This window comes from Dryas octopetala, chromosome 4, assembly GCF_963921425.1.
Source record: "Dryas octopetala chromosome 4, drDryOcto1.1, whole genome shotgun sequence".
Classification (NCBI taxonomy): domain Eukaryota; kingdom Viridiplantae; phylum Streptophyta; class Magnoliopsida; order Rosales; family Rosaceae; genus Dryas; species Dryas octopetala.
In genome coordinates this window covers 24,722,982-24,738,048 of record NC_141369.1, presented here as the reverse complement: position 1 = coordinate 24,738,048, position 15,067 = coordinate 24,722,982, and the positions used below count along the sequence as shown (strand labels likewise).

The 15,067-nt window shown below is 36.1% G+C and overlaps 1 pseudogene; it reads right to left on the bottom strand.

Moving 5' to 3' along the window:
- Window positions 1–2,914: 2,914 nt before the first annotated feature.
- On the bottom strand, window positions 2,915–7,322 carry LOC147288699 (protein farnesyltransferase subunit beta-like; annotated as a pseudogene).
- Window positions 7,323–15,067: the final 7,745 nt, after the last annotated feature.

The following is a 15,067-nucleotide window of genomic DNA, read 5'->3' as shown; positions in this document are numbered from 1 at the left end:
TTTTTTTATATAAAGTCCCCTTTTGCATGCCTATTTTGGCTAAGTAAAGGTCCATTTTGTACTAAAATAAATGTTTCAATTTCATATATAAAACTATAATGGTAAAATAAGGAAATGTTTCATATATACAAGCCTATATATAAATGTTTCATATATAAACCTATATTGGTTATTAATTAGTTTAAAAAAATGTTTCATATATAAAGTTTAAACCTATATTGGTTTAATAAGTGAAAAAACCCTTTAATAAGGAAATGATTCATATATATAAACCTATATATAACTAGTGTTTCATATATAATAAACCTATATGTTTTACAATTTATATAATAGATTTCATATTAAAAATTCATTAAAAATACCCTAAACCCTAAAAGGCTAAACCATAAACCCTATACCATTATACTCTATACCCATTACCTATACTAGTATATTCTATACCCATTACTAGTCTATTCTATATTCTATACCTAAATCCTAAACCATATACCCTATATCCTATAAAGTATAAAGTATATAAAGTTATAAACCATATGGTATTACTATTATAAACTATATAAACTTTATTTATACAAAACAAAATAAAGAATAAATATATGATAGGGTTTTGTAGATATTTAATTATATTAAATAGATAAGTCAGAATTATAATAAATATATTTGTTGTGTCTATTACACAAATCATCAATGGTCCAAAGGAAATTGATTATGAAATAATTAAATGGCTTGTCCCAGGTTCGATTCCGGAGGAAGGCAAATTTGATTAGGCTTTTTTAACCATGCTGTTCGAAAAACCAAAAACTTGGTTTGGATTGGTTCGTTTAGTCGGTTTTTCGGATAGGTTTGTGCACCCCTAGTATTTGTCGATGCATATTTCAATTTTTAAAAAAGAAAAAAACATAATAGATTATGTTTATCGGTGAGAAGCAGCATAGATGAAGAAGTCCAAGCAAACACAAACAAATTTATTTATACACGTATACATGCAGAACAGAGGTAATAAATTAAAAATAACCTAGAATATAGACTGCATCAAATCTCTGATTTCCAACAACTTCGGACACATTTATCCGAAGCTGGGAGCAGAAAATCCATATGGGCCTTTGCCTCTCTTGGCATATATAGAGATGCCCAAATTATCCACACCCGAGACCAGCCCCAACCCCAAATTCTATCGGGTTCAAAAGATAAGTCTTAGTCCACTAACAATTAATCTATATATAATTTTCAAAGCTCAAAACTCATATTTTTAATTCATTTATCACCCAATTTGTAATGGTTATCTCCCATATTTAGTATATTTTTAACGGTTATCTCTCATATTTAGTGGTTCTCATATTTAATGGTTAATGAACTTTTATATTCTGCTCATGTCTAATAGCAGAATGCATGGAAGCGAAACACACATAACACCTGGTACGAAGAAATTGGTAGCAATGCATAAAACAATAGAAAGTAATAAAACAAATACATATACATACTGGGTTGGAGGGTGATGACGATGAACTCATTAAAACCTAGTTTTAGTTGCCGCCGACTGGAAGACTGAGGTTTTAGAAAAATATTAAAACCTAGTTTTAGTTGCCGCCGACTGGAAGACTGAGGTTTTAGAAAAAGTGAAAAACCCTAGGATGAATCCATTAAAACCAGGTTTTAGTTGCCGCGTTAAACTTGGGTTTTTTTAAAAATCCCCACGGTCTTCTCGACCAAAAAAAGAAAAACCCCATGGTCTTGGGCTTGGAACCAATTCAGCCTTATTCTCCTGGGCTGAAAGCTTGGGCCTGGAAGCATCTCCTGGGCTGAAAGTTTGGGCTAATGCACCTGGCCAGGCCCATAGTTCAGCTTCCTTTGATAGACCGTTCAGATCTCTTCTTTGAAGAATAGATGAACGGTCCTGATGCACCTGGCTTCTCAGATTTCTTTCAGATTTTCTTTGAAGAATAGATGAACAATGAAAAGTCATGGAAATTCTGCACCAAAAGAAAAGTCATTGAAATTGAAAATTAAAAAACAATAATTGCAATTCGTAAAACAAAAAGAAGCAACCATAGCGCCCATAATTCAGCTTCTATCCATTGTTCTTTGATGGATGGATGAGATCCAGACCGTCCATAATGAATGGTCCAGATCTCGTCCGACAATCAAAGGACTTCGATTAATAGAAGCCACTGATGGCAAGAAGTGGTTAAGAGATGCAGGGGAGGCAGTGGAAGAGTTGAAGTGAAGAGATTCAGAGATGGATATGGGAGGCAAGTATTGGAAGTGTTGGGGACTCAGGCGGCTCTCATCAACTAGATTTTATTTCTGTCAGATAATCTAGTTCTAAGTACGGAGTGTTTTTCTATATATAGAAGCCTAGGGTTAGGGCTGCTTAGATCCAATGGTCCAAACTCATCTCTTTTCATCTAGACGGCTGTAATTTTGTCGGTTAGTATAAGAGGATGTAAAGTAGACACTTTTTTAAGTAAAGAACATAGACTTTTTTTTTAATCTTTTTTATTATACAGTGTCAGTATATATATATAGTAATGTCTTATATATAATATATATTCAATCTGCATTCGTAGTTCGCACAACCATTTATTCTAAAAACACGTATACTTGTTATTTTCTTCAAGAAATTTATGTCTTTTGTCACCAATTCAAACAAGTGAATCTAATCTTTACTATTTCCTATTAGTTTCTCGCTATTCAGATTCAGGACCCCCATTCCCCTTTATTTTCTCCATCAATCGTGCCATGTGTCTTCTCAGTCTTGTGCCCTGTTATAGTATAAGTTTGTTTTAGAGTTTCAATATCAACCATTCAACCCCAATGTTGTCCAAAAGGATTGTTTATTCATACAAGTAAAGAAACAATTATTAAGAATCTTATAAACCGCATCAAGCTCTCCTAGGTGTAAATCAGTAGCCAACTCAGTTACTTTATTAACCAATGAAATGGTACATGTAAAAGCTCCAAATATTGCATGCCTCCACATCTTTGTACTTGATAACTGTGAGTACATGTAGCAGGTACAGTATTTGAGCTAACCTAGAATTGAACAAATTTCATATATCACAGACCATGTCCAGAATTATGAAATGTTACATTGCACATATTATGCATCATTCCTCCAGAGTCCAGCCCTTAAGTTATGAGAAAACCTCAAAGCACAATGTGGCTCAGTGTGTTGTAAAGAATTCCCGTGCTTCATGATACTGGTCTACGACAACATTGAAGAGGGGATGAATTGGCTCTAACAAATTGGATTAGGGACCTAATACTGCTCTTGGCAACACTGGAGACTCATCATCTGACCACATATGTTGACATACAGAAAGACCACTTAGACAATAACATGTGTGATAAAAGTCTCTAGATTTCCCAGGTTTGTCTTTCAGTCCACCCTTCTCATCCTGCATCGACCAAATCAAATTAGAAACATTAACCCCTGGGAAGTAAGATTTCTAATTTCTACAGCAATATCAGGCAAATGAGATATTCATTTGAAAACCCATGCAGTCAAGCATCCAGTTATCAGAGTGTGAAGTTGTATTCGGAAGCCAAACCTGTGCACATAAAACTATGTATTGCTGCAATGCTATGACGTAAAGAAGTGGCTCCCTACACGCCTCTTGATAAGAGTATAACCAATATCATTGAAATTCACTGGACATTCAGCCATGCATAAAAGAATGGAAAAATTATAAGATAAACCTCACGGCATATAAAATAAGAAAGTTAAACAAAAAAAATATGGGTATTGAAAGGCAATTTTATTCTGGTAAAAAATACATGGCCAAACGTCTTCAAACTCATCTAAGTCAGCCTACCTCCCTGCCTAGAATGGGGAGTCTCATCAACTTGAGATGAAGCGCCTTCAAAACTTTTTCCCACTTCAGCTATACTAGATGCTGCAGAAGTGTGCGGGCTATCCTTAGTGCAGTGTCCTCCAGCATCCGGGAGCACAAATTGTTCGTCAACAATTGAACACACTCTTTGTAATAACGCAAAAACACCTCCCTGTTCACTTATTATAATCAATTCAACTATGATTAAGAAGGATCCCTAAGAAGATAAAGAAAAAGGTAGATAATCACCTGCCAAAAGGAGTAACAACCATCAACCAATTTATTTGTCCTCCCCTGAAATCCACACTCCCTCCCTTGTCGAAATACCAACCAATCCCAATACAATAGCAAACTATATTTGTAAGAAATTTACAAAAGACGTTTATGGAAATCATTGCAAAAGGAAGCTACAGTGAATAGTAATACGGCAGACTAAAAGCATATTAAAAAACACTCGAATAGACTCTCATAATTATACGCAGTTATAAAATGAAATATTTAATCTCAATCACGCAAAGAGATGCAAACTATCTTACAATTAGTCTAGGCAAGTCCAAACGATTGACCTCATTGATCAGAATCATTGTTGCCACCCCACAAAAGGTGTACCTGAAGAAAAAATTGCTGGATCTATTAAAGGCTTTGCCAAAGGAATGCACACAACAAGCACACATATATATTTCTGTGACAGGTGAATGGATGGAAAAGAAAAGGGAAGCCAGAATACATTGCTCAAAAAGTTCACAAAGAACTTGACAATAGTAAACTTTTGTTTCACATGTACAATCTTCAGATTAGGTAATTTGCCAAAGGGAGAACAGGCAGACAAAAAATTTGGCATGTGAGTGGAGGAAAGATTGGAAGTCAAATGAACATAGATATGCCAATTTCTTAATACGTACATCTGATGTCACATTATTACTTAGTAATATAAAAGCTAATGCTCAAGGGCTTTTAAACTCATGCTCTCCACTCCAACTAGAGTCTCTTAATACTTCATCCACATAACAAGGAAAAGAGACCATTGATACAAATTGAAATTTACAATCTTTAAACAGATATAAGTCTGAAACATACCCACCATGAGCTTCAGAACCAGGTTCCCCAGAAATTCCGCCTACATAAGTCTGACAACTGCAAAGGGATAAAAATTAATTTGTCCGTGATATTAATTCCAATTCATATCAAGGAGAACAAAATTCAGTCAATGACTCAATGTCATGGAAGGCAAACAGAAGAAAGTTACTAATAAAGGGCAGCAAAGGCTTTTATAAGAAAAAGAAAACCATAATTACACCTAGAACAAGGGTCAATTCAAAACCAAAAAGAAATAAAAAATATTCCGACTCAGCTAAATTTAAAAATTAAAGACTTGCTAAACAACCTTAAAATGTAACTTCCAACATTCTGAACCAGTTCATCATCCAAAATGTTCAAAATACTTGCTACCTGTGAGCATGAGCAAAATTACCATGATGAAAATTAAGCAAGCATATAACAACATTGTAAATAAAGGACAGAACTATAAATATCATAAACAAATATACCGATCGTACAACAATTTTAGGACAACAAGGATGGTACAAGCACAAGCCTTAGCAAGTTCAAAAGGAGTATAGGAGTAGGTGAGGAACAATTGGAAATGCCTTTAGCCATACAGCCAGACCTCCAACGTGAACCTGTGATCTAATAATAGTCTAACAATGGATGAATAGCCACTTGAGACAAAATGCTCTACTCTTGTTACCCAAGAAGGCATCTCACATTGTAGTTCTGCAAAGTATTCTAATGAACAGAATTCTTATGTGCATTAAAAATGGGCATGCAGACCAGTAATCTCCAGTTCTGAACAAATGTATGTGACTGTATGTGTAGAAAGAGAGAGAGAGAGAGAGAGACTAACAGAAATGGCAGTGTAGCATGCCCGGACATCAATTTCTCCAGCATCATGCATCCTGAGCAAAAGTAATTAATGATAGTAAAAGTAATATTCTAAAGGTTCTGAAAATCCCATTGTACTTTCTAATTTCAAACTAGAAAATCCAGAATTAATGTGTATCGAACCTGAAGCCCCCGCTTGGGTGTTTCATTTGCCGCAGAAACGTGTACAATTTACTTCTGAATAGAAACGAATCATGTCAAATCACTTCCCAAAAGCTCGGAATTGCACTGTTCTAAGAGAATGAGTTTGTTTAGGAGCATAAACTGACCACCTATTAATTGATTAAAGAGCTTCATGACCACCCAGAGTTACAAGTGAATTGCCTGCAGCATAAGTTGTTGCAAGATGTGGCAACTGAACAAAACAGTTAACAAGTTAACTATTGTAAGCAAAAGAATACATGATAAAGTAGAGGGTGCAAATAATGTTAAATAAGTCTCGTGTCGAATGAAAGCAACTAACAAACTTCAAGGTTGGACAAAAGCAGTTCTACTCAGGCTATCACAAATAACACCAACAGAGGTTCAACAAATATTATACATCAACAATGACTAAGCCACCTCGGCAGATAGTGGGACCAGTTACTTGCCTGTCCAGGTCCGCCACCATATCCACCATCTGGGTCCTGCAAGCAAACAAAAGCACCGGCCTTTCATTATTTTCAATTTAAGCAATGTGAGATTGTCATACAACTTGCAATTGATTATGTGCATACCTGGCAACGGTTAAGGAAGTCAATGGTGTTATTTTCCAGTTGAGCATCAACAGACTCCCCTAGTAAACCCAATGAGTGAAGAATCCAATAGCAAACCCAGGGTCGACTGACAAAACAAATGCACCCATTTGAAAATTTCACAAAAAAATAAAAACTTTAAACCAGTTCTATAAATTCAGCTCATCAAATTTAGGTCGGTATGTGGTGTGTGAGACAGAGAGAGATAGAGAGAGCTTTACTTGGCATCCAAAATGGAAAATGAGGTAGGGAGTTGTCTGAGACCTCTCGTTTAGTACTCTATGTGATAATGTGATTGTCACGCTGAAGTTCCAACCTTTATAATCAAGACCCAAACAAGAAAAATCATTATAATTCTGGAACCAACCAAACGACTAGAATTAGGAAACCCTAGGAATGATTGAGTTGAGGGTGGAATTGGGGATTTTTTTTTGTTTTTTAACATTACGGATTGGGCGTTGCGGGGAACGCTGGCGAAGAGGTTGCAAGTCCGAAAGACCTGACTCTCTACCATCCATTGGTCGCGCTGAGTCACGGTTGCGACGGGAAGCTCCGACGGCTACATCTCCACAATGCAGCACCAAAACTCACCGTTTTGCACTTTGAGTTCACTTCTAGACTCTGAGAAATTTGGAAAAAATGATGACTTTTTGAACCCATTAAAGATTTTTAATCCTTTTTTTTTTTAAGTGTTGCTATTTACACACCTTTTTTTTTTCTTTTTGCACGCATTTTTTTTCCTACACACCCTTATTCTTTTCTAAAATTAAAATTTCTCTTTTAAGACACCTTCCAATTATTATATTACCCTCATTTTATCCAATACACCTCATCAGACCAAAAAAAAATAAAAAACACACATACCCAGCCCATCTTTCTCTCTCCTCTCCCCAACATCACCAAAAATTAAAAGTCCTTTGGTTCACCCCCAACACCCATCCTAACACATTTTTTGTATATTTTAGATGATTTAGAGTGTAGGTTTTTTAGAGTTTAGGGTTTAATTTTCGGGTGAGGGATTGTTAATGTCGCAGGTCGTTCGGCACTGCACTTCCGAAATTTTTCTCTTCATTCGACAGTCACCAGCAGAACATGACTGAAAGTGTTCGACGAAATACTTCCGAATGGTTTCATTAATGTTCGGCACTGTACTTTAGAACCAGCTACAAATATTTTTTTATTTATTTTTTGGCTGTTTGCTTGGGTGAGTGGAGAGAGGGAAGGAGAGAGAGAGGGGGCGGGGTGGTGGCTGATCTTGACGGGGTGGTGTGGTGTGAGCAGAAGGGCACGCAGGTGGCTTCGACGGTGCTGCGCGAGGGTGGCTTCGACGGTGCTGCGTGCAGGTGGCTTCGACAGTGCTATGCACGGGTGGCTTCGACGATGCTGCACGCGGTGGCTGGAAGGTGCTGCGCGCGGCGGTGCCAATATTTTAATGCATATTGCTGATTGTTCCTAAGATTTTCATTATTATAAACATTTGAAACCTTTCAGGAAGCATGAAGGTTTTTTTGTTTTTGGGTGTTGATAGAGCTGCATATTAATAATCTGGTAATAACAAGATCTGCAGTGGCCCCCCTGTTTTTATCTTTGATTTAGTTCATGTATTGATTCTATCCTTACTTGATTTCCTTTTTAGCCGAATACTTGATTTGGTTATATTGCTATGTATTATACTTCTTTCCTATCAATTCAGTTGTATTCAGTCTCCGGTCTTGACGAGACGGGGCTGGGGTAGGGTGGTCGCAGTCAGAGACTGAAAGGGATAGAGGGCTGGGCAAGGCACAGTTGGGAGGGAAGGAAGAGAGAAGATAGAGTGTGTTGGGAGGGCTTTAGGGTCTTTTCATAATGTGATAAATCTGTAAAATCACTAATTAAGTGATAAGGGGTGTGCAAAAAGAAAAAAAAAAAAAAGGTGTGTAAATAGGAGCACTCTTTTTTTTCATAAAAAACTAACCCAAATGGGTAGAGAAAATACCCAAATACCCTTAAAATTAAAAAACTTGTCAAAACCAAGAAAGCTACAGTCTCTTCATCTTCTCTCTGCCAAAACCAGTCTATGTGTCATCTTCTCTCAGCCCTCCCTAACGTCTTTTCCCTCCCTCACTTATTTCCCCCTTCTCCCACTTCAGTTCACCCTCCCTCGTCTCAGCTTGTTCCTTTGTCATAGACCCATTCCTCAATGTCCATCGTTCATCCTCAACCACCTCAAGTGCGAATGTGAGCAGTGCGACCTCCTCCACCTAAAACAGCCACACAACAACCTCCACCTAAAATCAAGATTTACCCAATTGGTTTAGTGATCCTATTGTGGTTGGAAGAAGTGTGATAAAACCCAATGCAGACTTCCAATCATTCTTAAACCGATGGAACAATTGATCAACCCCCCTCACAGGCCATATATTCCATAACTCAAACACCCAAACCAAAATAATAACAAAATTATTTGAATTCCATAAAAACAAAATGGAAAAATCAGAATTTTTTGAAAAACTTACATGAGTGCAGACGACGGTGCGTGCAGACGATGATGGTGAGACTTGTGGCTTGGGTCGGCAACTTGATGGTGTGGCGGGTCTGGGTCGTGAGTGTGGAGAAGAGATTGAGGTGAGGTATGGGAGAGAGAGACATACAGACTAGAGAAGAGAGGGAGATGAGAGAGACAAAATCACAGAACTGGAATTGAGAAGAGAGGAAGAGAGAGATGTGAGATGGGAGAGAGTGAGAGACGCTCATGGGTTAAGGGTTTTGGCAAGTTTTTTAATGTTAAGGGTATTTGGGTATTTTCTCAACCTATAATTTTCTATAAAAAAGAAAAAGAGGGTTAGAAGTCTTTACCGGTTCAAAAAGTGGCCATTTTTCCAAATTTCTCCTAGACTTTCTAGTTGCGTTTAGAAAAGGCGGCGCCAACGGCAGTAAGTAAGAAATAAGGTAGTGTACTGTTTGCTATGCTATGAGCATTGAACCGACTGTGAAATTGGGCTTGGGCCTTGTACTTCAACTAAGTCCAATGTAACAAAACACATAAGCCCAATTTCATTGGGCTATATAACAAAGTAAATAAGCCCACTTTGACGAGTTAATACTTAATGGTGGCTCTGACAAAAAAAAGACAAAAAAACATAAAGTAATTGATTATAAAGTCTAATTTTGGACTCATATTCCCTCTTACACCCATCTATTTAATTGAATTTCCCAGCCGAACCACCTTATTCTCTTCCGGCCTACTTTTAATTTTTCATCAATTCTCTGTCTCTCTCTCTCCGTCTTTCTCCTACTCCCTCTCTCATTTCTCTCTCCTCACTCACGCCCAGCCACCCCTCATCCTCGATCTGTGTCGTCGCACGTGGGCTCAGAGGTTGAGCGATGGTGCTCGGACGGCGTTGCGACGCCGATCTCGGAGCAGCCAGGTTCAGTGGCTTTGCTGCCACCGTCGAGCTACTGTTTTGTGTCCGATTGGCAAGGCTGGTGTTGATGGGTTGAGGGTTGGAATGGGATCTAGGTCCATTTGTACCACTCAGGAGGTCTGCGCCGTCACTATTGAAGCTTCTTGAGGTAAGTTAGAGTTTCTGCTTTTGTTTGATATTTGACAATTAACTTTAACTAGCTTATTTGAGTTTGAGCTTGAGCTTGAGCTTTTGATATTGAATTGTTACGTGGTGTGGTCGGAGTAAATTTTTGGTTTTTGGGTTAATAATTTTGTGATTTTCGTGATGGGTTTCTGGAATTGGATCCGTTTGTTTGCTAAACAAAAAGCTAGTGCCTTTCTTATATGGTACTTGCTGATTCTAATTTCAATTCTCCAAATTGCCAATTGGGTTGTTTTTAAAAACTGTAATTTGATAGAGTTGACTATTGTCCATTAGATTGCTGTTTATAGTAATTATGGGTTCTTCTCTGAATTTAGTAGTGGAACTTTGAGTTGCTAGGGGAAATGTTGAGAGAGTATATAAATGCTTGAAATTCTAGTCTAAGAGAAGAATAATCTAACCCAAAAAGAAAGAGTTTGGGAATATTCATACTTTAATGAGGATACCCCATAACCTAGAAGACGGTTAAGTTTGGTGATGACAAAATTCATGGATTCAATACTTGAATTAAAGGTGCAGTTGAAATTACTACTCTATTAGCAGTCTAGAAGCAATGGATGTATTCTGTGAGTAGCTAAAATATATGGGGGATAAAGGGTAAAAGAAAAAAGATTTGAGTTCGCACGGAATTTGAAATTTGGTGGAAGTTTAGTTATGTGGTTCATATTTGCATATATTTGACAAAGTAAGAGTGGATTCATCACGAAAGTTTCTGAAAGATCAAATGAACAGATGTTTTCCACTCCCTTTAGTTTTATTATTTTTTAAAATGTTTCTTATAAGTGCTACTTGCCTTACTGCCATGCTTAAGAGAATATGACAGTTTCACTTCTAGTCAGCCTCTAATACCTTTCTTATCAAATCAGGAATGAAAGAACCAATTAAGGACCATGGATGAGTTAATTTATTATAGTGTTCATTTTCCAAGTGATGGATTGATTTCTTTTGTTTTAGTAATATGTTTCAGGCGACTACTGTTTACAAGGTTGCATCTATTGCTTCACAAAGTGGTGGGCCTATCATTGTTGATGGTGGAATTTCCAATTCAGGACACATCGTCAAGGCTTTGGTCCTTGGAGCTTCTACTGTCATGATGGGAAGCTTCTTAGTTGGTCATGGATCTGAGGGCCCCGGTGATCTGTTTGGTTACACAGGTTTATTTGTGGGTCTAATAGGTGGATGTGGATTTGATTAATCAATTTGTTTTGTAACAATATATAAGTGAGACTATAATAATATGTAAATGAAGTTATAATTGTTACTAACAAGTAGTAGCAATATGTAAGTGAAGCTATGAGTAATACTGCTTGTCAGTAACAATATGTAAGTAGGGTTATGATTGTTATTAACAAGCAGTAGTAATATGTAAGTGGGGCTATGATGTTACCGACAAACAGTAACAATATGTAAATGAGGCTATGATTGTTACTACATGTCAATAACAATATGTAAGTAAGGTTATAGTTGTTACTGCTTATCAATGTAAGTTTAAACATAAACTTCTAAACTTTTGTTGGTGATTGTTACTATTCGATAGTAACAATTATATTTATTATTAAAACACAAAAGATTATGGATGCCTCATCTTGATTTTTTGTGTTTTATGTTGATTATTATTTAATATATTTATGGAATGAAAAATACCTAAATTATGAATTTTAATTTTTTTTTTGTTTATGTATCAATTGGCACTGAAATATAAAAAAAAAAAAAGGATTTTTTTAAAAAACACTGTAGCGCACTAATGTTAATTTTTTTTAAAAAATAGCATTTTTTATCAGTAGCCCCAATAATTTAATAAAATGTTAATTTCTAATTTTATCCTAATGTAAATTGATTGTTAAACACAAACATTTAATTTAAAATTTTAAAAAATAATTAACTTAAACTATACCCAATACCATCAGTATACCTAACAACTCTATATACCCAACATCTCCACTCATCTCTTCAACATCTCTACACATCTCTCTTCTTTAACAAAACCCTAAGAGATCCTATGGTAGTCTGGTTGAATACTAGTGTTGGCATCATATTAAAAAGCACCCTTGCATCATCCATGATCTCTCACTTGCAATACATATCTATCAGTCCAACTTTGACAAAGGAATCTGATTGTACGTGTATCCATCTTTATCAAGACATAGTGCAACTGCCTACCCAATTGCTTAAACCCCATACTGGCACAAGCTTTAAGTGCATTAGATAATGTAAACAAGTTTGGACATATTCATGACCCTTTCACTTGCGCAAACAATTTTAGAGCCCGACCATGGTACTCGTGAAGAACACAACCAACAATAACAGCAATATTCCAGGAAACAATATCGGGTTGTGCAATTTTCTCAAAAACTGAAATTGCATCTACAAGACTTCTAAATTTTGCATACATGTCAACAAGTGCATTTGCTGAGAACGAGTAATCATACCCAAGCTTAATTATATACCCATGAATTTTGGTTTTGGTGGTGGTGGTGGTGGTGGAGATCAAGTTGGGTGTTTATGTTGGATATAGAAAGTAGAAAAGGTTGGATATATGTAGTGTTGGGTTTTAGTAAAGGTAATTTGGATAAATTTATTGGGTATAATAATAAATTTTTGTAATTTTTAATTTTTTAGTTAGATTTTAAAAGTGTGTTAGAATTACTGATAAAAAATTTGAGTCCGAATAGCGGCACCCATAAAATTTTGATCAAATAATATTAAAATAAAAGGAATCAAACTGAGAATTAATGTGTAAAAATAAGTGTTCTTAATAAGTAGAGTCATAAGTACCTGCAAACACGATAAACAAATCTCAAATTCATGGTCTGTTTGGTTATATTTTTTCATATCTGTTCTACTAAACCAAACATAGTACGTAGAATGGCCATATGCTCATCCAACATGCTAAAAACTTAAAAAGAAAAAAGAGTATCATCTCATCCTTCACGTGCTGTCACAATTAGGCTTGTCTCATGCCACATTGGCACATTACATGTTTGGTGGTCCACTCACTAATCTAATCAAAGCTTAATTTACGGAAAAAAAAAAAAAAAAAAAAACCAAAGCCCCAAGCCTAATTTGATCACATGGATACAAGCTATACAGTAGAGGCCCTGGAGTTGGAGATTTCACATTCACTAAAAAATATCTCGCGGGTTAAACCCCAAAAAGAAAAAAAAAAAAATATCTCGCGGGAATACATATATGTTCACAGCATCACAGGCCCATCATCAATCCTAAATTACAATATTACCCTTAGAGAGTGAACTTCATCACCCTTGGCGGGCAGTGATTGGCTAAAAGCTTTTCATACTCATCCGACGTGGCAAAATACTTTATTAAGATGTCTCTGTTAAAATCTTTAAGGGCAAAATATTTTATAAATGCCATAATATTAGCCAACTAAATTAGAATATATGGAATAAACCTCTAACAAAATTTTGCTAGGAATTGATTTATAAACAATTTACACTAAACTGATAGTTAATCCATATGTTGTTGGTCAAATGTGGCGGAAAGATAATGCAAGGAAATGCTCAAACGAAAAAAATTAATATATATTTTAATTGTTTTAAAAAGATAAAAAATAGTAAATTTTAATTAAAAATTTAAATAATATTGTTGCTCGAATACAAAGGAGCTACAAAAAGTTACTCAATTGCCAGTTGCATACTTAAGAGTAGGGGTGGGTTCGGTCCGGTTACCGAACCGAAAACCCCAAACCGGCAACCGACCGAACCCCTCTCAGATGGCCCTTTTGGTTACCGAGACCGGAACCGAAATGCCGGTAAACCGGCACTCGGTTGACCGGCATTTTCGGTCGGCTCGGCTCGGTATGGGCCTTGACCAACACGGTGCGACGAATGGGTGGCGAGAGGGCAGCGAGACAGAGGGTTTTCAGTTTTAAGCAACAACCCAATCCATTTATATAATTAGATGGAGAATGAAGAGAGGATAAACTTTGATACTTGGGTCGACGGAAAATACCGCCGGAATTTGAAGAAATCCGGCGAGGAAGGCACGGCTTGGAGTGGTGATTCTGTCGCGTGGGGAGGCCGGCCGAGCTAGGTGGCGGCTGGGTTGTGTTGGCGCCGGCTTGGGGAGTCGACCAATGGCCTTGGATTGCTGGGAGGTGGCCGGCGACGGTGAATCTTGGCCGGGCAGGGTCGCGCATGGAGAGAAAGTGAGAGAGAATGAGAGAGGAAATGGTTACAGAGAAAATAAAGAGGAAGATAAGAATAGGGAGGATAGTGGGGCATTGGGCAGTGCGCACGCACAGAGAAAAAGGGGTTTAGATGGGGTTATATACTTATATAGGTCTGTTTCTTTTAGAAGTGAGTAAATGTCAATTTTTCTAGTTGTAGGCTTGTAGCTGTATGTGTCAGTAATTTTTATAGGAACAAACCTTTTTGGTTTAGAGAAGTATAAAAAAGAATGGGAAAGAAAGAGAAAATAAAAAAAATTAGTATTTTAGTAATTTAGACATTAGGATATTTTGGGGTTTGGAGTTTTTACTTGTATTAAATATATTTTGTAATTTATATAAAATATATTTTATATAATACATTTCTATACTTTAAACATTTATATAGACTATTATCATACTAAATATTTATATAGACAATAGTTATTAGTTATATACCAACTATAAATTATTAAATTATTAAATTATTATCAATTATAGTCTTATGGTATATAATATATCAGTATAGGATATAATAAGCCTTATAAGGTATAAGATTTGATAAAATACACAATAGGGTTTAGGGTATGAGATATAAGAATATGATATAGGGTTTAATATTTAGTTGATAGTTATATGGTATAAATTGTTTAGGATATGTTATAATATTAGTTTAGGGTATTTTTAATTAGTTTTTATAAAGAAATGTATTCTATAAATTAAAAAACATATAAATTATTAATTATAGGGTTTAGGGTATAGAAAGGGTTTAGGGTTTAGGATTTATAAATTTATATATTTTTT